The following is a 22,402-nucleotide window of genomic DNA, read 5'->3' on the forward strand; positions in this document are numbered from 1 at the left end:
GATCCAAAGGAAACAGGAGAGCTCGGCCATTTTCAAGTCATAGGCAATCTTCAAACTTTATTTTATGCCAGAAACTTATCAACATTTTGTAATGCACAATCAAATCTTTGTTGTGAATTGTGACAAACTCACTAATTGTGACAAACTCACTAAGGATGAATTAGTGACAAACTCACTAATATGGTTAGGATTTGTGTCCCCACCCAAATCTCATCTTGAATTGTAATCCCCATAATCCCACGTGTCAAGGAAGAGAACAGGTGGAGGTAATTGAATCACAGGGGTGGTTTCCCCCATTCTGTTCTCGTGATAGTGAGTGAATTCTCATAAGATCTGATGGTTTTATAAGGGGCTCTTCCCCCCTTCTCCTTCCTGTCCCCTTGTGAGAAAGGTACTTGATTCCCCTTTGCCTTCTGCCATGACTGTAAGTTTCCTGAGGCCTCCCCAGCCATGCTGAACTGTGAGTCAACTAAACCTCTGTCCTTTATAAATTACCCAGTCTTGGGTAGTTCTTTATAGCAGCATGAAAATGGACTAATATTCTCACTAATGTTGAAATGTATGTGACTCACACTAGCATTCGGGGTCACAATTTCCAAAGGGGTTTAAGCTTTAATGGAGTTAAGAATTGCATTTGTAAGTGAACATTTCCAAAGTGTATCAAGGCTCACAGGACACCCATACTAGGGGGTGGGGGAGTATATTTTTCTCTTTGTCCCTGAAATCACTCCCACCCAACCCATATCCTTCTCTGCAGTCACCAGTCTTCCAGCAGGAGCTATACCAGCCAGGACCTGAGATAAATCCTGTCCCAGTGTCCTGCCCTGCAGGCCAATGGGCCCTGGTCAGAACCTTTAACCTACTTCCCCCAGTGCCCAGGGATTTTGATTTCAATGGGACAGTCCTGGTCCACGTTGTTAAGTTTGACAACAAACCTTTGACTTATAGAACGGCTCTTGGCGGGAGCTGATGGGCCTTATCTCTGCCTGTGGCTAAGTCATCTCATGATAGCAAAACAGCAAAATGAGCAGAGGCTGCCAGCCCACCCAGTTTGCTGACACTTACTCTTTTCAAAGCATTTCTCCATCAGTTCCTCACTCCCACCAATAGCCCCTATGATAAGCATCATAAGCCCTCATTTCCAGAGAAAAACACATGGTGCAGAAAGTGATCAGCCTTGATCACACAGCCCAGCCACTGTGGACTCTGGCAGGCCATCTGAGTCAGCCTCAGGCTCCCTGCTTTGCAGCCTGTCTGCTCTGTGGGACAACTCCAAATAACAGTCACACACATCTGGAAAGTCGCGAGCAGGTCAGGAGCCCAATAATTTGCCCAGCTGGTTTGTGGAGGTCACCTCTGCCTCGGATGTGGTTGTTGAGCCTCCGCACAAAGGTACATGCCTCATAAACGGACAGTTGGAGGCTGGGTGTGGTGGCTCACACCTGTAATCCCAGCACTTTGGGAGGCTGAGGTGGGCGAATCTCCTGAGGTCAGGAGTTCGAGACCAGCCTGACCAATATGGCCTCCCAAAGTGCTGGGATTACAGGCACAAGCCACCACACCCAGCCATCTTCCACCCACTTCTAAGTGAGCATTTATCAATAAATAGGCAGCAACTGCAGCAGCTGAGAACAGAAAGATAAATTGCATTCTGGATAACCAAGGCTTCATTTCAATAGAAAGTAATTGCATTCTGGATAACTGAATAAACTCTTTTAAAAATATGATTTTAATTTAATAATTTTTAAAATTTATTTTTAAATATTTTCCCTGACTTGAAGCTCATAATTTAACAAATTTTAATGCACACTGTCTTAAAGTACAGTGATACTTCTTTGCAGATAGGATTTTATAGAAAGACGCAGGATCTTGCATGAGGAAATACAACACCTGTTAGCTCTGTGACCTTGTGATCTCTGCCTCTGCAAACCAGCAATAGGATGATCTGAACCTCATAGGTTATGATGAGAAGGAAATGAGGCAGTGTGTAGAGAAGCTCTTCACGCACTGTAAAGTACTGTGTACATACTGTCATCCTATTGTTCTCTGGACAGTATCAACACAGAAAACAATCTTTTCCTAATAATTCAAGACCATTGTTCCAAGCATCAGCCACCACAGTGTCCTTTAATTACAGCTGCAAAAGACATATGAATACTGTCCTGGGTAATAGCAGGAATGCCCTGACCCCCATCCCACCCACCCCCAGAGATGCAGTGGGTCCGTGGGTTGCAGTGCCACCCAAGAATCTGTCCCCCTACATCCCTGGGTGATTCTGATGTTTCATAGCAACTGTGCTTATGCATCAAACACTAGCTCTCCCCTTTCCCAGGTGAGGGACAGCATGGGTAACTGTTTATCCCCCTTCACTCTGAATCTGTGGAATCATTATATTTTCTGTTCCATTATCACCAAGTATCCCCTACTTGGCCTTGGGACTGTTTGCTGCTTGCCACATGAGTAGCTGCCTAACTGCTGCTTCTGAAGATGACCACAGCTGCTCACACCCCTCGGTGCCCCACATCTGCCCCACTCTCTTCTTTTCCAGGTCCTACAGCTTCTCCTTTGCCCCATGGATTTTTGTAAGACAAGACTGGCCTTTGGTAGATCTCTTCAACACACCCCAAGACCCCAGTGCCCTGGGCTTCTATCTGCTGAGCAACCCCATCCCAGACTGGGCCAGTCTGGTTCAATAGCATCTCCTTCTAGTACCTGGGGAAGTGGGGGTTGTTTGCTGGGTTGGTTGGTTTTTTTTCCAGAAGGCTTTGAAACAAACAGTTCATGTGACTGAATGCCTGAGAGACCAAGAGAAAAGAACCGATTGGCATTTGTAGGGGGTCATCGAGGGGGAATTCTTGGAGCAGGGAGAATCAGAGTAGGGTTTCCACAGACATTGCTGGAGTGTTTGGCCTAACAAAGCTGGCCCCGCTTCTCCAGGAAAAATGCAAAATGACTCGCAGATGATGTTGCAAACATTTCACTAAATCATGCTAAGAGCAGAAGGAGGAGTACACTTACACATCCAAATTTCATTTCTTCCATAACAGCTATCTTCGTCCTTTTGAGTTTTTGCAAACACTAACAGCCCAAGGTGAACTGAGGCTCATTGTTAAAGGCAAAGCTGGCCCCAGCGAGCAAAAGACAAGATTCTGAGACCAGACAGAAGGTTTCCTCAGTGCTCTCTTGCCTGCTCCATGTCTCACTGGCCCCTCTCAGCTTTGCAGCCCATGTTGCTGGTGGCTTCACTGTGACCCTCTCACAGCAAGACTGGCTTGGGATACTTTAGTCCTGCAGATTAGGTCAGGTATGGATTCGTAGAACATGTCTCTTTGTTTTCATATGGATTGGTTTGCTAGGGTTGCCATAACCGAGAGCCACCAAGTGGGGGATTTAAACAGCAAAAATTGATTGTCTCACAGTTCTGGATGCCAGAAGTTCAAAACCAAGGTGTTGGCAAGGTGGTTTCCTTCCGCGACTGCGAGAGAGAATCTGTTCTGGGCCTTTCTCCTGGCTTCTGGTGGTCTGGCAATTTTTGGCATTTCTTGGCACGTAGAAGGATAACCCCCATCTCTGCCTTCATCTTCACATGCCTTCTCCCCGCATATGGGTCCGTGTTTAAATTTCCCCTTTTTATAAGGCCATGAGTCACACTGGGTGAAAGGTCCACCCTACTGCAATATGACCCCATCATAACATAATGACTTAAGTCTGCAATGATCTCCGAACACGGTCACATTTTGAGGCACCAAGGGTTAAGACTTCCACATATGAATTTTGGGAGGACACGATTAAATACAAAACACGATGTAACTGATCTGGTCCTCTTTCTGGACTCCCACTTGCTGAATAGCGTGTGGTGGGGAGGGGCAGGGAGATACAAGGTATAGCCAGTGTAATGGTTAATTTTGTGTGTTCACTTGGATAGGCCACGGGGTGCCCAGATTAAGCATTATTCTGGGTGAGCCAGTGAGAGGGATTCCAGGTGAGGTTGGCATTGAATCAGTGGATGCAGTAAAGTAGATTTTCCTCCCAATGCGGTTGAGTATATCATTCAATCCACTGAGGTCTGAATAGAACAAATGGTGGAAGGGGGAATTTTCCCCTTTTATTTCTGCCTCACTGGTTGGACCGGGGCATCATCTCATCCTCTCCTGCCCTCAGTCTGGGATTTACACCAACTCCCCTTGTTCTAGGGGCTTCAGACTCATCCTGAATTATACCTCTGGCTTTTCCGGGTCTCCAGCTTGCAGAAGGCACATCCATTGTGGGACTTCTTAGCCTCTATAGTTGTGTGAGCCAGTTCTTCACTATGTATAATAAATATTTATAGATCTAGATATTACACACACACACATACACACACGCACACACAGATGCTTCTCAACTTAGGATAGGGTTACATCCCAATAAATCCATAAAGTTGAAAAATCATAAATCCAACCATTGTAAATCAAGGACTATCTGTATAAGTCTTTTATTAGTTCTGTTTCTTTGGAAAACCCTGACTAAAACACCAGTCCAGTAAAATAATGTCAACAGGCTCTCCAGAAAATGTTTACCTCTCCAGGAAAAAGAAAATGATCGTATCTCAGACCCCTTCCCTTCCTCTCCCACATTCTTCTCTAAGATGACTGAAGGGTTTACGGCAGAGGAGGTGGCTTAATACGCCTGTTGCCGGAAGAGTGGAATCTTCCAGCATGCTGTCCTAAGCCACTCTGCCTTCAAGGCAATGTCCTTCCTCTTCCTGGTTGCTGCTTGTCCTGCTGTCTTTTGAAGCTTAGGTCAACGGCTGGTAGAGCCAGGACCCATCTCCTGGGTGTCTAGGGACCAGGACGTCCACCCTAACCTTGTCCTCTCAGGTCACTCTTCCTGGAGCTAAGGTCAGGCTGCAGCGGGCATTTGTTCCTTGACCCAGGTGTTCTACCCAGTTGCCCAAAGTTACAGGATCACCTGTCCACCCTGTTCTCCACGTGAACTGGTTTTCAAAAATGACCTCTTTTATTTTTAAAGGGCACTGAAAACCTTTGCCATCAGGGGCCTGCCCAGCCATATTCTAGCAGGGGCTACATCAGTCCCTGGAGGTTACCAAGGGCTGGAAATGGCCTGTGCTTTGTTAGGGGAACTGAAGTGGCCTGTGTCTTCAATTTTCCTTTTTCTTTCAGTATTGAGATGCCTTTTGCCCTCTGCCACCTCTTTTTATCTTCCTTGACAGGCTCCCAAGTTCCAAACCGAACTGAACTAAGAGAAAAGATCTTCCTTATTGCTTATTGTGGCTGAGCCAGAGGCCACTGTCAGTTGCCCTGGGGACAGCCAGTGAGGCGGAAGGGAGGCCAGGTGGTTTCTGGTCCTCAGGGTTCCTCCCTCACTTGCGTCTGCTGTTGGCCCTGGTGGGGAAGTAACTGTGCAGGCCTGATGTGTGCTGAACCAAGGATCTCACAGTATCAACAAGAAAACCAAAACATCGTGTGTGCGTGTGCCCTGAGGCACTAACGTAGCCCTCGTTCAACTTCAAAGGAAGACTGAGACATTAATTAATTAATTACTCAAGCGTCAAACAATGAAAACAGAAGCTGGAAGGAAGGAGGTGTGTTCATTCACTCTCCTCTTTCTCAACATGGCTTTTTATCCCCATCCCATCACCAGCCCAGCAAACTATTTCCTCAATTGAACTTTAACAGGACCAAATCGCATGTCCACATCTCATTCTTCTTCTTCGTTGAATTCTATGCCATACGGAACACTCTTGATCACAATCATACCAGCTAACATTAATCCTGTGCTTATGATGCCAGGCAGCCTTCTAAGGTCTTTACACTTTTTATCGCAATTTATCATTTTAAAAAACCCTATGAAAGAGGCACTATTACCAGCCATAATTTCTAAAGAAGGAAATGGAAGCACAGAGAGGTTGGGTAAGGGCACACAGGATGTGGTGGAGCCAAGAATTGCGCTTGGGCCTTCATTTACAGAGCTCGTGTTCCCCTTGACCAGGTCCTAGCAAGAGGAAAAGGTGTTTAGGTCTTTGATGTAGCCCCAGCCTCCTGAGTAACTGGGGCTACAAGTGTGTGCCACAATGCCCAGATAACTTTTTTTTTTTTTTTCAGTAGAGATGAGATCTCGCTGTGTTGCCCAGGCTGGTCCCAAATTCTTGAGTTCAAGCCATCTTCCTGCCTCAGCCTCTCAAAATGTTTGGATTACAGGCATGAGCCACCACACTTGGCTCTGAGTCTTTTTTTAAAGAGGTTCGTGGTGGGTCTTGGCTCACTTCGTGGTGGGATGAAACTATGACTCACATGACCTTGTCCTCCCTCTGGTTAAAAAAAAAATCTTCATCCCATGGCCCTGGATGTCCTTTCCCTGTCCGTATAATTCACTGAGACTTTAGTTAGAGTTTCATTTGTCTAGCATGGAGTTGGTGCTTTGGAAGCCACTACAGACAACGTCATGCCCTCTCCCCTGAGACCCATGCTCTCTGAAGTCCTAGCGCACCTGACACCTGACCCAGGATGTCAGCATCCCTTGCCTGGGTCATGCCTCCTAGCCTCACCATGTCACCATGTTGCTGTGGGGACAACCCCTGGGGTGGGAGTGAGGTGAAGCAAGAATTTACTGTAAAGGACCTAGAAATTCATATGTAGACACAGTTCTACTCTTGAATGTACAAATCCTTGTACTATATTGCCTACAGATTGAATAAATAGTGCGTTCACACATATATTTTATTTTTAGGGTTTTTAAAAAAAATTTATCTTTAATTGTGGTAAAATACACAAAACATGAAATTTACCATCGTAACCATTCTGAATTTTATAGTTCAGTGGCATTAAGCACATTCACATTGTTGCACAACCATCACCATCACCAATCTCCAGAACTCTCTCATCTTGCAAACCTGAAACTGTCCCCATTAAACACTGACTTCCATTTCCCTTTCCTCCCAGCCCCTGGCAACCACCTTTCTCCTTCCTATCTCTATGAATCCGACTTCTCTAGGGACCTCATATAAGTGGAATTACACAGTATTTGTCTTGCCTTAGCACAATGATGTCCTCAAGAGCCATCCGTGGTGCAGCATAGCACACATGTACTTCGAACGTTTGTAGAGGTTATGCTCAAAAGTCAAATTCATTTAAGAGCATTAGTGACTTTTTGGTGATAACTAATACTTATATGGTGTTTACTCTTTCCTAGAAAAGTTAGGCTAGTTAGGCTCTATCGTAAGCACTGCACGTGTATTAACTCATTTGATCTTCACAATAGCTTGGGAGAAGGGTATAATTATTATTGTCCCTATTTTACTGATCACCAAACTGAGACACAGAGAAGCTAAGCAACTTGCCTGAGGCCACACAGCTATTAAGTGGGAAACACAGGATTTGATCACAGTGCATGGGCTCTGAACCACTGCACTACATAAGTAACTCTTTGCTGGTCCACATTTCCTCAGCCAGTGAATACCACCAACACAACAATCCCAACATCACATGGACGGGGAGAGGCCAGCAAACTAAAAAAGTTCCAAAACTTTAGCTGTGTAGTAAATGCCACTTTTTTTTTCTTTGAGATGGAGTCTCGCTCTGTCGCCTAGGCTGGAGCGCAGCGGTGCGATCTTGGCTCACAGCAATCTCCACCTCCCAGTTTCAAGTGATTCTCCTGCCTCAGCCTCCTGAGTAGCTGGGATTACAGGCATGCACCACCATGCCTGTAAGCTGATTTTTGTGTTTTTAGTAGAGACAGTGTTTCATCTTCACCATGTTGGCCAGGCTGGTCTTGAACTCCTGACCTCAAGTGATCTGCCTGCCTCGGCCTCCTAAAGTGCTGTGATTACAAGCATGAGCCACTGCACCCAGCCCACATTTTTTCTTAAACGTTTTATTTTGGAATTGTATTAGATTTACAGAGAGTTTCTGCATACTCATTTGGTTTTAGCTTTTCCCAACGTTATCATCTTCCATTGATACATTTGTGAAAACTAAGAAACCAACACTGGTACGTTACTATTAACTGAACTCCAGATTCTGCTTGCAATTCACCTGTTTTCCCATGAATGTTCTGTTTTCTGTGCTCCAGGACCCAATCCAGGTTCCACATTGCACTTAAGTCATACGTCTTCTTAGTCTCCCCTGGTCTGTGACTTTTCTCACACTTCCCTTGTTTTTCATGACCTTGACAGTTTTAAGGAGCCCAGGTCAGGTGTTTTGTGGAATGTCCCTCAGTTTGGGATTAATATTTTTTCTTGATTAGATGGGTTACAGGTTTATTTCACCATAAAGGTGAAATGTCCTCTTGTCATTTTATATCTGGGGTACATAATATCCACATTACCAGTGGTGTCGACCTCAACCATTGGGCTAAGGTGCTGTTTGCCATGTTTCTCTACCATGTGAAGCTCCTAGTTTTCCTTGTCCATATTCTGTCCTTTGGAAGCAAGTCACTAAATCTAACCCACTTACCCGGTAGAGACACAAGTGGATTAAAGTCTCCCTCTGGGAGATGAGAGTATCTCACATTATTTGGAATTCTTCTGTAAGGAAGAACCGTCTCCTCTCCTGCGTGAATTCATGTATTTGATCACATTTTTAGATCAATGTGGAGTCACGTGTAGATTCCACTTCTATTATAACAGTTGGTTTTGCTTTCTCTCCAGGGAGCCCTGGTTGCAGCTTTAGCTGCACTGGCCTGGGTCAGGTCCTGTCCTCCTTGTTGCCCACCCAGCACCTCCACTCCTCTCCGCACTTTCGCTTACACTGCTTGCTAAGCCCAGAGTGTCTTGCACATGCCTGTCCTCCATCCAAGTCCTGCTTGTTTTTCAATGACCAGCTTAAGATGCACCACTTCAATGAAGCATTCTCAAAGCATCTCTCTCTGTCTCTCTTAAAACAAAACAAACAAACAACTTCTACAACACCAACTGACTACATTCCCCAACCTGGCAGGTATGCTGCTGACTGCTTGTTTCACTCAGCTACTTCTTATAGTTCTTTTTTTCTTCCCTCCCTCCCTCTTTCCTTCCATTCTTCTCTCTTTCTTTCCCTCCCTCCCTTCTTTCCTTCTGCCTGCCTGCCCTCCCTCTTCTTCCCTCCCTCCATCCCTCCCTTGTTCTCCCTCATATAATTCTATTAACTCATTAAGGAAAGAGGATATTCTCTTTTCTTTCTCTTTGACCCCTCCAAAGAGTAGGTATTCAACAATTCAATTCATTGAACTGAACAGCATCAGAGGATCAAATCTATGCATACCAGAACGAATCTAGATAGTACTGGATACCTTCTTTAAACCATGCTATTTCCCAGGAACAAAAGGGCAATTTTATTTCATGACTGATATGTAATTTTCCTATAATTAAGCACACCTCCCTTAAAGACTGTGACCTTTTCTGGACCAAATGCCAGGTCTGGTCTTATTGATGAGTTGTATCTAATCTTTTTCTTTTCTTCTTCAGATTCCATTAGCCAATTTGTCTGACCAATGTTCATAATCAAGGGATTAGCTGACTAACTGCAGATTGTGCTAATATTGAAAAAGCATGTAGGGGACTCTTGTCCTAGGAGATGTAGGAAGCAGAATTGCTTCCCTAGTGCTCCATGTGAAAAAGCCTTTGGAGTGCAATGGTACAGGATTGCAAATGCTGGTTTCAGGAGGGAAGCAATGGGAGGTGAGCAAGAGGGGTGTACAGCACCCCCTGCGACTCGACACAGTGTATTGCTACAATACACCCCTAGTCCTCCAGTCACCCTGCGATTTTTGAAGTACTATGCCTCCCCATATATGCCTAACCTAATGCGTTGCCCATCAATGCAGAAGGTAGACCTGCAACCCACACCAGCTTTGAGAGCAGAAGGGTTTCCCAGTGGTCAGACCAAGCCTGCTTGGTGTGCTTTTGTGGAGGAGGTTGGTGGAAAATGGGTATTCCTCTCATTACCTGGCAAACTGAAGACTTAAGGACCCACCTCACAGCTGAGTCTCTGTTCACTGAAATGACCGGTTGGTAGAAACATCGGCTTGAATCTGCTCCCCTAGCTACATGACTGGCTTTTGAAGTGATTGGATGTGCATGACTTCCATGCCTCTCACACGCAGTTTTCACTCTTCAGAGGCAATTTTGATTAGCTAGTAACATGCCCACTCAGCAATTGCCCCCTTGCTATCCAAGGTTCTCAGGCAACATTGGGGGCCAAGCCATTATCAGAAGTTAAAAGGTCATGAGAACCTTGTGAGGAGCCAGGATGGTGTTGCCATCTGTTAACAACATTTCCACCCTCACCCCTGTGAGCGGAATTGCTAGGACCATTCCTTTATGTCTGCCCCAGAGAAGGGCTCCTTTTCCCATGCCTGGAAGCTGGACAGTTATAGTTCATGAATTCATAACACTGACTACATTGTTCACAGATGGGCTGGACATAAGCACAAAATTATTGTACAATAGTTGCTAAGTGTTGCATTGGCAGAGAAAACCTATTCCAAATACCTTGATGTCAAGGGGCCAAGTTACCTTATTAGAACTGTACCTTTCAAGCTCTCAAAAGGGACAGAAACTTTATAGACAACTTACTGAGTAAATACAGGGATTTTTTTTCTTTTTTCCATCCTCAGTCAAGAGGAAAGAACATGAACTTGGACATGCAAGAGACAAGAAACTCAAGTCTTCCCCAGGAGCTCCCACCCAGTGAGAGATGCTGACCATGAGGTCACCTAGAATCCCATCAGAGGCTACTCTCCTGTCCCCTCTCCAAGCCTTCCACAGCCATGGAGTCTTTCCATGAACCAGGAGTCTCAGCTTCTCACTTATAGTTTATGATGATTAATTTTATGTGGCGGTTTGGCTGGGCCACAGTCCCCAGATATTTTGTCAAATGTCATTCTGGATATTTTCCTGAAGGGGTTATTTGAGATTAACATTTACATTGGTGGACGTTGAGTAAAGCAGATGACCCTCCATCATGTGATGGGCCTCATCCACTCAGCTGAAGGCCTTGAGAGAAGAAACACTGACCTTCCTTGAGCAAGAAGGAATTCTGCCAGCAGACTGGCCTTTTGCCTGCCCCATCAGATTTTGGGCTCACCAAACCTCCTCATTTGTGTGAGCCAATTCCTCAAAATAACTCTCTCTTCTCTTCTCTCTCTCTCTTTTTTCTGTGTGTGTGTCCATCTGTCTCTATACATAAATATATAGATATACAACTCTGATTAATGCATAGTTAACTCCTGTTTTCATGGAGGGCTCACCAGAGTATTGGTCTGGTGACTCTCCTAAAATATCAGCTGAACTCATAAACCCCCAAAGACTCATGTTTTGCTCAGAGGCCTCTGATTCATGACTTTAATTCAAAGGCACTGCTCTTGTTCCATATGAAGTTTCACTCACCTCAAATGCTAGTATTTCATAGCCTTTTTCTGTAGTCTTCAGGCCTCTGATAATTACAAAAAGTAGAATCTCCATTCTTGGATCTCAAGTCAAACCTAGGTTAGTTGTAAAAAGTGCAAAAGGGAACAAGTATTCTACAAATCTCCCCTTGGATCTTCAAGCCTCTGAGTTCCCAATTATACCATATTCCCATGCCCACCCTTATCCCCCATCCCCACCCCTGCCCCAAGGAGGTCGATGGTATCATTCTGATTCTAAATAAGGAGATGCAGCTGATATATTCAAGGGTATGGCATCTCTGGAGTAGGATAAGCATGAGAACATAAGCTTTGGTTTCTGGCCTTGAGCACCAAGCAATGCCATCCCCCGCTACCCTAATTCTGATTTCAGCATATAGATCTGTTTATTACCACAATCTGTCTTATTTATCCAATCGGCTATTCCTGGGAGGAGCAAGTCCCCAGGTGCCAAAGCATCAGAAATAAAGAAAAGATGTGGTTAATACAGGAGGCTTCTGCCACAGCATCTCAACAGAAATCCTGCCCAGTAAAGAACAAATGTTCCAGAAATATCACTCCACCTTTATACAAACACACTTTTTTTTTTTCTGAAATATGCACCTCCTTTGATGTCCTGATGGTTTGATATCAGTTCGATTACTTGGTTGACACTGCGCTGGCCCCAGGGGAAAAAAAAAAATGACTTTGCATCAGAAGTAATACTTCAGAACAAGGTAGAAAGAGCACTGGACAAGAAGTCCAGTGGGATCTACTCCTTCTTCCCTACTCGCTGGGTGCGTGACCTTGGGCAAGTCACTTTCCCTCCCTTCAAGGGAGGATTGCTCCACTTACACCACTGTAAGCTTGGCCAAATGATCTCTAGGTCTGTCTTAGTCTATTGGGGCTGCACTATAAAAAATTCCATAGACTGGGTGGCTTATGAACAACAGAAATCTCTTTCTCACAGTTCTGAGGGTGGGAAGTCCAAGATCAAGGCACTAGCAGACTCAGTGTCTGGGGAGGGTCCACTTCCTGGTTCACAAACACCATGTTTTTGCTGCATCCTTACATATGTAGTGGAAGGGGTAAATGAACTCTCTGGGGCCTCTTTCATAAGGGCGCTAATCCCATCTGTGAGGCCCCATCCTCTTGACTAATCACCTCCCAAGGGTCCCACTTTAAAATATCCTGCCACTGGGGATTAGGGCTCAATATATGAATTTTGAGGGGACATCAACATTCAGTCTATAGCAAGGCTTTATTCAGTTCTGGCCTCCTATGACCACTGCTCCTGTGAAATTGCCACAGCCTTGTGACACAGGACTTTCTCCTATGGCATGTCCACATTGCTGATGACTTTCACTCACTCTACAGCTATCACATCTTCATAAAGCTCCTTAGTAAGCCAAAATTGTCTAATTTTGCCAAATGCAATTCATAGCTTTAGTTTAATAAAACAAAGGTGTTAACATATTTTAGAGCTCTTCACTTTCCTTTGAGGTAATATTTTCTAAAATAGTATGTCTTAAAATTATATTAACATTTGGAATTCTCTATTTTAGGAAGTTTTTAAAAAATTCATTAATACTTGCTACTAGACTAGAAGGACATGAAGTTTTGAGAAGGAAGCCACAGAAATTGGTTAATGTTCAGGTCATTGATTGAGTAGTCTGTTCTAAGGAGAGACGTCTTCTCACAGAACAGAGGGCATCATTTCTATTCTTATTAACAACATTTAATGTTAGAAGATGCTTCATTATACACAGAACACCACCGCTTACCTGTGTCATTTAATCACCATGACAACACCATGAGGAAGGCGTTGTTACCTCTAGTTTAAAAATGAGGAGACTGAGGCTCATGAAGTTTAAGAGACTTCTCCAGATTGCTCAGAAAGATTGCTGGCCAGGCGCAGTGGCTCACGCCTGTAATCCCAGCACTTTGGGAGGCCAAGGTGGGCAGATCACCTGAGGTCAGAAGTTCGAGACCAGCCTGGCCAACATGGTGAAATCCCATCTCTACTAAAAATACAAAAAATTAGCCAGACGTGGTAGCAGGAGCCTGTAATCCCAGCTAGTCGGGAGGCTCAGGCAGGAGAATGGCTTGAACCCGGGAGGCAGAAGTTGCAGTGAGCCGAGATCATGCCATTCCACTCCAACCTGGGCAAGAGCAAGACTCCATCCAAAAAAAAAAAAAAAAAAAGATTGCTTTGAGTTCTAGAAGAGTGGAAGAAAAGCCAGACTCCAAATCCCTTGGTTGATAAATACTGGCTGATGACGGTGAGGCAGTGAAGATCCTAAGATGACCTGTGTGACCTCAAATTATGAAGAATGGTGAATAGAAAAAGTTAGATGAAAATCAAATCCTTTTAAATGTTTGCCTAGGGAGTTTGCCTTTACAAACCTTGCAGTGACTCATTTCTTACTAGTAAAGATTAAAATTGTGAGGTGCATAATTATCTCTTTATTCATCTATTTTTAAAATCCAGATTGTTCCACGCCCACATGACCCAAGTGCACGGTCCATTAGCACCATGAAGAGAAACGCCTGGGTTGTTGAAGCAAAAGCAGTGCGTGAGTCACAATGTCAGGTGACTCAGATAAACACTCACACCACTTTTCTAGTCTACACCTGTCTTTATTCAGTCGTGACAACTGACAAATAGGTAGATTTGGACTCACACTGAGAGGGATCAGTCTTTCTGATACATTCCTTAAGGCAGATGTGGGAAGAAAGAAGGAAGGGAAAGGGATTTGACAATGGTGGGTCCTTTGTATCCATGACCTCATGACCTGCACTGGCTGATAGTGTTTGAATGGAGTTACTCTTCTTATCCCCCTCCCCATTCTTTTGTTTAAACCAAAAACGGTCAGAAAATGTTGGGATGCATTGGCCTCCCTTCCCTTCTTGCCACTCCTAATTCAGTCTAAATGAAGCTTCAGATTCTGTTTGGAAGGGGAACAGATTTCCTTGGTGAAGAGCCAAGTTCTTAATGAGAAACTTAGAATTCAGTCTGTTCACGTCTCCTGAGGATCCTGGGGCTGAGCACAGCTTTGGCTGCAGAGCACAATAGGTTCATCCCACATCCCGGCAGTCATGTAAATACTAGCTCCCCAGCACAGTAACCTTGGACGCGAGGCAACTGGCTTCCCTGGCTCTGCCCAAGATAACAAGGACCAGAACACCAGCAGGGAAGGGAGATGAACAAAGCCAGCATGGGACCAAGGCTACCCAGAAAGAAGGGTCCTACCACCTGCCCCTCACCCGGAATGTGCCTGGTGACCTTCCCCCTCCTCCCTTCCCCACCCACCCCTGCCACTTGCACATAGCTCTGGAAGCCTAGAGGGGAAGTGGGGTGGAACGGCTGCCTGTCTGGAGAGTTACTCAGACTCTCAGGGAAAGAGCAAAAGTCCCTGAAGTTTCCAGCATGGTAGAGAAAGAACAGGCTTTATGGAGGGGGAACAGGAGGGGTTTTTTTTGTTTGGTTGTTTTTTGGGTTTTGTTTTTTGTTTTTTGTTTTTTTTTTAAAAAAAAAAAAAAAAAAGAGAGAGAGATAGAGAGGATGGCCAGGTGTGGTAGCTCAGAACTTTGGGAGGCTGAAGCAGGAGGATTCGCTTGAGGTCAGGAGTTTGAGACCAGGCTGGGCAATATAGCAAGATGCTATCTCAAAAAAAAAGAGGAAAGAAAAAAGAGGAAAAGGGGTTAGAAACAGAAGGGTTATCAAAAAGAGCTCAATGAAAAAGGCCAGAGAGCTTCACACAGTGACCAGGAGGAACTTGGTGCTCACCTAAAACGCCTTTCCTCTCAGAGCACGGACTAGCCCATGTCAGGGCAAGAAGGGATGCAGAACTCAGAATTCTTTTGTCCTAGACTGCCTGGAGAGTCTGGTAAAAAGCTGGGGAGCTCTCCTGAGAAAAGTGCCTGCGAGCTCACTCACGCGCACATCACACACACACGTTCATGAATGAATTCAGGGCTTTCACAGATGTCTCAAAGCTCCTCTCTGGGATCCCTAGATCTACAGCTCCCTAGCTTAAGAACTCTGCTTCCAGTCTAGCAGTTCTCAACCGAGGGCAATTTTGCTTCTCCCCATCTCCCATCCAAGGGGGACATTTGGCAGTGCCTGAAGACAGTTTTGGTTGTCCCAACAGAGAAGGAGGGGGCGCAACAAGCATCTAGTGTGGAGAGACCACAGGTGCCACTAATCATTTCATCATGCACAGGACAGGCCCCCAGAGCACAGTTATTGACCCCAAATGTCAACAGTACAGACATTAAGAACGCTGCTTCTCTCCCAACACATCATGGAATCACAGAAATCTCAATCATCTGACCCAGATCACAGGTGTGGCTATTCGCAAGACCAGGACTCCTACTCTTGATAGGAAATAATGATTGCTGATTTATTGAGAACTTATCATTTTCCAGACACTATTCAAGTACTTCACATGAATGGATTCTCTTAATTCTTACAACTATCCCCTGAGATGAATGTGGTTATCCCCATTTCACAGATAAGAAAATTGAGGCAAAGAGAAGCAAAGTCTCCCACCCAAGGTCACATGGTCACAGTGGTGAGGCAGAGTGTGAAACCAGGCAGGCCGGCTCGAGAGTCTGTCTGGCCAGCGACTCTTACAGGGCCCTGCCAGGATTCTAGTAGCCAACCATATTCCAAAGAGGTCAGCAAAAACACAGCATCATCCTGGCTTTGCAATCTTAGTCCTCTTAAGCCTTTTTTTTCTCATCCAGACCCGAACTTTAGCTTCTTAGTGTTTTAGGCTTGGTGGTTTTCCTCCTCCTTCTGAGGATCTATTTCTCTCATTCCTATGTGCATCTTACATTTCTATTGTCACTTACAATTTTCATAATATCATCCATTATTTCATCTGAGTGTCTAAACAAGCCTATAAAGCAAACAGGACACTTCACAAATGAGGAGAAGAAACAACAAGGTCACTGGGGAATGAAATGTCCAGAGTCAGCACCAGCAACCTCCAAGGGATGCATGTTCCAAAGCTTTTGTGTCCTTCCTCTGACCACTGCCACCAGTCCAGGTGGCTCTGCCTCAGGCTTGGAATGAGCCGGGAAGCCCAGACCCTCAGCCTGAGAGTAGAAGTGTCCTTCTAGCCTCTGCAACATGGGAATTCCTAATCACATGAATATTGTATTAAGCATTTTATTGACCTTCAATAGAATTATAAATTTGTGTTAACAACACATGACTTTATGTGAAATGTATGCATTTTATCTTTGCTAATGGGATGAAACAGTCTAAAATTCCCACACGTCATCCTAGCTCCTGAATTGCTTAATCTGTCTCCCAGCTCCTTGCTATATTTTTCTGTTCAAGATGATGCTATGTTGTTGGTGGTGTCGCTGTTTCATTTTGGTTTTTCAAAAAATGAGCTGTGCTGGGCTGCCTGCCAGCTGGTGCCCCGACTCCATCCAGAAAACCAGGGGTGCTGAGCTGAGCAGCACCCCTCTGCATAGCCTCTGCATATCCCCAGACTCCAAAACCAATGGGTCCAATCTACAATTTGCATCTTGTCTTGGCAGAAATCTCTTCTGCGCGAAATGGTTGCCAGTGTCTGAATAAGACTCGGTCGTTTTAAGCAACATTCAAAACAAGATCCCAGAACAGAAAAAGAAGTTCCAATTTTCCTTGTCTTTTCACCTGAGTCTTACAGGTTTGCCTCTTGATTCTTTGCAGCAAACAGAATTGCCTCTAGGTAAAGATAAAAGTGAATGGACTCTCAGTTTTCCTTAATTACAAATGTATGCATTGGCTCATCTTTTATCTCATACATGCATAGCATCTATTACATATACTTCCATGCCTCAACATGCTCTGATTTAAGGCAGATGAAGGGGTTACTTGCAAAGATAACTAAATCTGTTTGGTTTAATCATATAACTGTATCTTTACTGTCTGCTATTTTTTTTTCCTCTCAGGCTGGAGTGTAGTAGCTCACTGCAGCCTCAAACTCCTGGGCTTATGTCAGCTGACTGTTCTAAATCAAGATGATTTAGATTCCCAAGAGACATTTCAAATCATTTTGAAGAAGATATTCACACATGAAGCACTTGGATATTCATAAATAGGCACCTCTCACCCATGAGTGAGTTAATTCATATAGGTCAGGATTCTGTCATATACAAGGGACAAAAAGTCCCCTGCGGCTGAAGGAAAGGAATCAGGGAAGCACAAGGACAGTGCCTGTCTCAGGGACAGCTAGGACAGGGGGGTCCCAAGACAGACCGAGAGAGACTCGCTCTCCTCTGGATTCTGCTTCCCAGTGCCAGCCCCCAAGTTTGCATTATTCTTCCTGCTGCAGAGGATTCCTCTAAATGGCAGTGGGAGGCAGGTCAAGGGCAAGATTGTTGAAGACCATGCAATGGACTGAATGTTATGTCCCCCCAAAATTCCTATGTAAAAATCCTAATCCCCAAGGTAAAGGTATCAGGGAGTGGGGCCTTAGGGAGGTAATTAGGACCTGGCGGTGGAGTCTTCATGAATGGCATTAGTGTCCCCATAAATGAGGCCCACGAGAGACCCTCTTGCCTCTTCTACCATGTGAGGAAATAGCAAAAAGTCACCCCCTATGTCTTAGTCTGTTTTCTGAACTGGGCAGTTCATAAAGAAAAGGAATGTATTCCTTACAGTTATGGAGTCTGAGAAGTCCAAGGAGGCAGGGCCACATCTGGTGAGTGCCTTCTTTCTGCTGGGAACGCTGAAGAATCCCAAGGCAGTATGGGCCATCACATGGCAAGCGGACCAAGCGTGCAAACCCACTTCCTCAGGTCTCTCTTCTTTTTCTCATAAAGCTGCCAGTTCCCCTCCCATGCTAACCCATTAATACATCCATCCACAAATGGATTAATCTATTCATGCATAAATGGTTTAATCCATTCATGAGCGCAGAGCCCTTCACTTACCTCTTAAAAGCCCTGCCTCTCAACACTGCCACATTAGGGATTAAGTTTCAATATGAGTTTTGGAGGGGACATTCAAACTGTAGCAAGCTATGAGCCAGAAAGCAGGTGGTCACCAGACACCAAATCTGCTGCCACCTTATCTTGAACTTCCCAGTCTGTAGAACTGGGAGAAATAACTGTCTGTTGTTTTTAAGCCTCCCAGTCTAAGGCATTTTGTTATAGCAGCCTGAACAGACTGAGAAGCTCATATCACCCCTGCTCAGCAACCTCCACCAGAAGGAAAGGGTCGTTCTCATTGCCTCCCTATGTCAAAATCTCAAGGTAGAACGACAGCTGACCAGACCCTGGTCATGAATTGCAGGGACCAATCATCGTGTAGGTGGGGGGTGGGGCTACAGTGATTGGCCAAGCCCGGGTCACACGTCCATCCCTAGGACCCAGCGGTGGAGTCACGTCATGGCAGTCCCAGCAGGGTTACAGGTCTGGAGTTAGAGAGGTGCACTTCCCCAGAGGAAGGGGGGTGGGCGGTATTGTCGCCAGAAGAAGGGGAAAGGGCCATTGGACAGGCCAAAAACAACAGATGTCCACTATAATTATGTCCCAAGATTTCCACTGAAAGCGGTTGTTTGGAACTAAATTACATTTCCCAATGAAAACAATTGTATAACAATGGCTTATATTTGCGTGGCGTTTTATGAGGCACTTCCTTACCCGTTATGTTACTTGACCCCTCAGTTGCCCTGCCAGGTAGAAAGGATAGGTAGTTCACTTCTGCACATTGAGCCAGCCCTTAAAATGCTCCAGCTGAGGGGCCCTCTGTGCCGGCTCCCGGGAGCCCTGAGGTTCTGGGCAGGGAGGGAGCTTCGGTGGAAGGACTTCCCGGACAGCGGCAGGTGTTGTGGGGAGCTGGCTGCTCCCGCCAGGCCTGAATGCTTCCGCTCCCTTCTCCCCTGACCGCGGCCTGGGCCCCTTGGATGGAGTCCCCAGGCTGTCTCCAGGGCTGTGTAAAATGCTGATTGGAGTAGAAGTAGAGGGTGGAACGAGAAAGGGGCAGCTGGGAGCCTGCACTGCATCCAGGGCAAGGGGCGGAGCTGAGCTGAGCTGAGCAGCACTGTGAGTGGCTGGAAGTAGGAAATGGGAGGAAGCAGTGAGGGAGCCACTTTAAAGGCAGAAATATTTCACTTTAATTTATCTACTGCATGATATGGCAATAAAACTCTCCTCATATAAATCCCTGAATCACCAGTTAAACTGTCCAGGACAAGACACTCAGCTTGTCTGAGGAGGTAGGGTGGGTGCTGAGGGATCACAGGGAAGGGGCAGAGGGAAGAAAGATTTGGAGAGCTCTGGAGAAGCAGGAAATTGAAACCAGAGATGCCTGAAGGACACATGAACTGCAGGGATGAGCAGGAATTGTGGGAAGACATTGGACACCCCAGGATGGGAGGAGAGGTGCTCCGGTCACCGGGCTGGGGACCTCTGTTCTGCAGCATGGCAGTCCCCGCCCCAGCCTCAGTGCTCTGTGACCTGAGCCTCAGCACCAAGTACTGACCTGCACCCACGCCCTAGAGGTGGTGGCCAGGGATGGAAAAGCCTAAGGAGGAAGACAGGTGGTAGGAATATGAAGGGAGAGGCCCTCTTCCTCAGGGATTATGGATGGACACTGGATCATTCTCAGGGGAGGAGTGTAGACCAGGCAGGAGCCTCAGGGGTTGTCTTCCATAAAAAAGTTAAAAGTAATCAGCAAAAACGAGAAGAAAAGAAGACACTTCCCACATCACTTTTCTTAGAAACTTCCAGTCATTCCCTAGGACCTAGAGCACTAAAGGCCTTTGAAATCTACAGAACCTTTGACCTAGTAACTCTGCTTCTAGAAATTTATTAAGAAATAATCTGAGGTACATGTAAACATGCATATACAAGAATGCCATCGAGCCTTCACATATCCTGAAAAATTTAAAATAATCAGGTAACTATTAATAAAGAATTTATTAAGTACATTACAGTCTTTCCTCAGTATTCACAGAGAGATTTGTTCCAGGATCACTGAGGATACCAAAACCTGGAATGCTCAAGCCCCTAATATAAAATGGCATAGTATTTGCATATAACCTACACACATCTTCCCCTAGACTCTAAACCATCTCTAGATTGCTTATAGTATCTAATACAATGTAAATGCTATGAAAATAGTTGCTATACTATAGTTTTTTAATTTGTATTATTTTTATTGTTGTATTGTTACTTTTACTTTCTCAAATATTTTTGATCCAAGTTTAGTTTAATCCTCAGAGGCAGAGCCCACAGACATAGATGAATTACTGTGCATCCATTAAAAATCAGGTTTCAAAAGATGGCTTCATGAACAAATGCTCATAACATATTAATGATATTTTCAAAACAAGTTATAAAGCACCGTGTAACATATGACTACGATGACTGTGACCAAAAGTTACTGGAGGGAAATACACCAAAGGCATTGCATTCTCTAGGTGATATGCTGACTCATGATTCCTTTTGGCTTTATTCTTGTCTATATTTTCAAACATTTCTGTAATTAGCATGTATTACCTTGTAGGAAAAAGTAAAGGTAGAGTTATTTGTTGATTATCCATTTTAAAAGAGTTCTCTACTGCCTACAGGAACAATTTCAGCTCTTCACCTCGGCATGCAAGACCCTTCACAATGTATCACATTCCCCACCTCCTGCCCTCTCCCCTCCTCAGGCCAACCCCTTCCTGGCCCCTACACAGGTTGTCCCACATCCCCTCCCCAGCCTCTCTCACCTTCTTTTCTGCCTATTCAAATCCCAACAGCATTTGCGGTCACACCTCCCCAAAGCACCTCTAGGCCTTACATATTTGAACTGGACCAGAAACAAGCACCTGGGCTCGACTGACTGTGTAGCTTCTACAGGTGCTCTCAGAACATCAAGGGCAAAGAAAACCTCACTTTTGCTAGAAGCCCTCCTCTTGGGAGCTTACGGCAGCCTCCTATGCACCTGCACACGCTTTCCTTCCTCCTCACGGTCATGCTGTGCATAAAGGGGAGTGGGTGCTCACCAATATATGGAGGCCACTCCTGTTGCCACCGGACTGTCGACCAACATTGAGAATCCAAGTCAACTCAATTCAATGGTCAAAATTTCAACATTTGGAAACCACTTCTGACTCTAAGGGCAAAGGAGAAAGATACAACCACTTCATTCATCCATTCATTTACCCCTTCTTACATTTATTCATTTGTTGGTTTAGTTATTTACTTGGATGATAATTCAAGCTGCAAATACTTGAGTATCTACAAGCGCATCCCAGGTGTTGGGACTATTTGGATGTACCGACAGTGTCTGCTGCCTTCATGAGACACTCGCTCCATGGTGGGAAGCAGGCAAACGCAACCACAGGGCAGTAAAAGGCAAGACCAGCCGGGCTCACTGCCAGCACACACACGTGCACAGGGACCTGCAGACACACAAACACACATGCATGTCTAGAGCAGAGCATGGAGTTTGGCCCATAGCAAGCTGGATGAACGGGGCAGCAGGGCAGCAGTGAATAGTTTTTTCTCTCAACAATTCCAATACCAAATGTATGGGAGTTTTTTCCCATCTCAGCCAATTCTCCAACTCTCTGACACCAACTGGGTGTCCTAGAACTCAATTCAATTCTGCCACTAACTACTAGAGTTAGCATAGACCCTCCAGGGTAAAGGCTCAGTCCTGCAAACTCTCCCCACTTCACATGGGGACTCTTGAAAGTCTCAGGTTGCCTCATGTTGCTTGGACCCCCTGGCTATAAATCAGGAGTACCCATGACCCCCTCCTCAGGTCTGAGAACTTGTTAGAACAGTTCACAGAACTCATGAAAACACCTTATTACATTTACTATTTATTATAAGGGAAACAACTGAAGAACAGCCAAATGGAAGAGATGCACAGGGCAAGGTATGGGGGAAGCGCCGTGGGGCTCCCACGCCCTCTCCAGGTGTCCCATGCCCTCCCAGCAGCTCCATGTATTCACCAACCTGAAAGCTCTCTGAAGCCCATCGTTTAGGGGGTTTATGGAAGTTTCTTTCTGCAGACATGATCAACGAAATAGTTTGG

The 22,402-nt window shown here is 45.2% G+C and overlaps 1 long non-coding RNA gene across 2 annotated transcripts in view; it reads right to left on the reverse strand.

Annotated features, from left to right (window-relative positions):
- The window catches only part of LOC105489398 (uncharacterized), a 136,693-nt gene extending 117,322 nt beyond the window's left edge, over window positions 1-19,371 (reverse strand). Inside the window, exon 1 of one of the 2 annotated variants that reach the window (XR_011616884.1) lies at window positions 19,012-19,371. This is a non-coding gene — a long non-coding RNA (uncharacterized lncRNA). The remainder of the gene's footprint in view (window positions 1-19,011) is intronic. The other variant, XR_011616885.1, reaches the window with a different exon arrangement.
- Window positions 19,372-22,402: the final 3,031 nt, after the last annotated feature.

This window comes from Macaca nemestrina, chromosome 19 (assembly GCF_043159975.1).
Source record: "Macaca nemestrina isolate mMacNem1 chromosome 19, mMacNem.hap1, whole genome shotgun sequence".
NCBI classification, from domain to species: domain Eukaryota; kingdom Metazoa; phylum Chordata; class Mammalia; order Primates; family Cercopithecidae; genus Macaca; species Macaca nemestrina.